Source organism: Mastacembelus armatus, chromosome 3, assembly GCF_900324485.2.
Source record: "Mastacembelus armatus chromosome 3, fMasArm1.2, whole genome shotgun sequence".
Lineage (NCBI taxonomy): Eukaryota > Metazoa > Chordata > Actinopteri > Synbranchiformes > Mastacembelidae > Mastacembelus > Mastacembelus armatus.
In genome coordinates this window covers 26,549,964-26,553,068 of record NC_046635.1, presented here as the reverse complement: position 1 = coordinate 26,553,068, position 3,105 = coordinate 26,549,964, and positions in this window count along the sequence as shown.

The window sequence follows — 3,105 nt, the reverse complement described above, 5'->3', positions numbered from 1 at the left end:
ACACAGGGACAACACCCAAACCCGCCCTCCCCTCACCGTCTGAGTGCTACGCCATAATCCAGTCAGTGTGGCCCTATTTGACTGACAAAACGTGGCCCAATCAGAGCCTGGAACCTTTTTTTTACACAACCTTATTCAGCCTTATGCTCCAGTCTCTCATAGGAAACTTTATAATACATTCCTCAAGAAACAGAAACAGATCAAAACAACAGAAAAAAGCCACAATAAAATGGGCATAATAATAATAATAAATCCGTGCCTAATCCATAAAAAATGCAATCACAGGGGGGCACCATCCAGTGTCTCCATGTGCCGGTCCCAAGTCCAGGTAAATGCAGAGGGTTGTGTCAGGAAGGGCATCCAACGTAAAATTTAAGCCAAATCAAATCAAATATGACCTCCATACCGGATCGGTCGCGGCTAACAACCGCCACTGGTGCTGCTGATACACGGTGCCAATGGAAATTGGACTACTGTTAGTCGAAGAAGGAGAGGAGGAAGGCGTGTTCGTGGGCAAAGAGAGAAGAGGAAGGGCAGGAGTGTGGGACTTAGAGTAGGGACTTTGAATGTAGGGACTTTGTCAGGGAAAACTATTGAGTTGACTGATATGATGGAGAGAAGGAATGTGGATATCTTGTGTGTTCAGGAGACCAGGTGGAAAGGTAGCAAGGCCTATAGATTAGGATCAGGCTTCAAGCTGTTTTATCATGGTGTGGATGGAAAGAGGAATGAAGTAGGAATTATCCTGAAGGAGGATTTTGCTAGGAATGTTCTGGAGGTGAAGAGAGTGTCAGATAGGGTAATGAGTCTGAAGCTGGAAGTTGAAGATGTGATGTTGAATGTTGTCAGTGGTTATGCCCCACAGGTAGGATGTGAGTTAGAAGAGAAGGAGAAATTCTGGAGGGAGATGGATGAGGTGATTCAGGGTATCCCTAGTGGTGAGAGAGTGGTGATTGGGGCAGACTTCAACGGACATGTTGGTGAGGGAAACAGAGGTGACGAGGAAATGATGGGTAAGTTTGGTATGCAGGACAGGAATGCAGAAGGACAGATGGTGGTAGACTTCGCAAACAGGATGGAAATGGTTGTAGTGAACACATTTTCCAGAAAAGGGAGGAGCATAGGGCGACATATAAGAGTGGAGGCAGGAGCACACAAGGTGATTACATCTTGTGCAGACGTCTGAAAGAGATCAGTGACTGTAAAGTAATGGTTGGGGAGAGTGTAGCCAGACAGCATACGATGGTGGTGTGTAGGATGACTCTGGTGGTGAGGAAGATGAAGAGGACAAGGGCAGAGCAGAGGACCAAGTGGTGGAAGTTGAAAAAGGAAGAGTGGATTTCAGGGAGGAGCTGAAACAGGCTCTGGGAGGTCAGGAGGTTCTTCCAGATGACTGAACAGCTACAGCTAAAGTGATCAGGGTAGGAGGGTACTTGGTGTGTCATCTGGAAAGAGGAAAGCAGATAAGGAGACTTGGTGGTGGAATGAGGAAGTTCAGGAGTTTGTAAAGAGGAAAAGGTTAGCTAAGAAGAAGTGGGACACTGAGAGGACAGAAGAGAGCAGACAGGAGTACAGGGAGATGCAGCGTAAAGTGAAGGTGAAGTGTATGAGCGTATGAGGATTTGTATAGTAGGTTGAACACTAAGGAGGGAGAGGTGGATTTATACAGGTTGGCGAGGCAGAGAGACAGAGATGGGAAGGATGTGTAGCAGGTTAGGGTGATTAAGGACAGGGATGGAAATGTGTTGACAGGTGCCACAAGTGTGACGGAAAGATAGAAGGAATACTTTGAAGAGTTGATGAATGAGGAAAATGTTAGAGGGCACAGAGTAGAAGAGGTGACTGTTGTGGAGCAGGAAGTATCAAAGATCAGTAAGGATGAAGTGAGGAAGGCGTTGAAGAGGATGAAGAGTGGAAAGGCAGTTGGTCCTGACGACATACCTGTGGAGGTATGGAAGTGTTTAGGAGAGGTGGCAGTAGAGTTTGTGACTGGGCTACTTAACAAGATCTTAGAGAGTGAGAGGATGCCTGAGGAATGGAGGAGAAGTGTGCTGGTGCCCATCTTTAAGAACCACGGAGACGTGCAGAGTTGTGGAAACTACAGAGGAATAAAGCTGATGAGTCACACAATGAAGTTATGGGAAAGAGTAGTGGAGGCTAGGCTGAGGTCAGAAGTGAGCATTTGTGAGCAGCAGTATGGTTTCATGCCAAGAAAGAGAACCACAGATGCAACATTTGCTTTGAGAATGCTGATGGAGAAGTACAGAGAAGGCCAGAAGGAGCTGCATTGTGTCTTTGTAGGTTTGGAAAAAGCGTATGACAGGGTGCCGAGAGAGGAGCTGTGGTTTTATATGAGGAAGTCTGGAGTGGCAGAGAAGTATGTTCGAATGGTGCAGGACATGCATGAGAGCTGTAAGACAGTGGTGAGGTGTGCTGTAGGGGTGACAGAGGAGTTCAAGGTGGAGGTGGGACTGCACCAAGGATTTGAGCCCCTTCTTGTTTGCTGTGGTAATGGACAGGCTGACAGATGAGGTTAGACAGGAATCTCTGTGGACCATGATGTTTGCAGATGACATTGTCATCTGTAGAGAGAACAGGGAGCAGGTGGAGGAAAATCTAGAGAGGTGGAGGTTTGCTCTGGAAAGGAGAGGAATGAAGGTTAGCTGCAGTAAAACAGAGTACATGTGTGTAAATGAGAGGGACTCAAGTAGAGCGGTGAGGTTACAGGGAGTAGAGGTGAAGAAGGTGGAGGATTTTAAGTACCTAGGGTCAACAGTCCAGAGCAACGGAGAGTGTGGAAAAGAAGTGAAGAGATGTGTGCAAGCAGGTTGGAATGGGTGGAGGAAAGTGTCAGGTGTGATGTGTGACAAAAGAGTGTCAGCAAGAATTAAAGGAAAGGTGGACAAGACAGTGGTGAGACCAGCAATGTCGTCTGGTTTAGGGATACACACACTCTCCATTTGGGGGTTCGGTGCCTTTCTCAAGAGTCTCACTTTAGTCATGGTATTGAGGTTGGGGAGAGCGCGGGCTATTCCCTTCACCCCAACATTTCCTGCCGGTCCTGAGACCCAAACCTGCAACTTTCAGGTTAAAGGTTCAACTCTT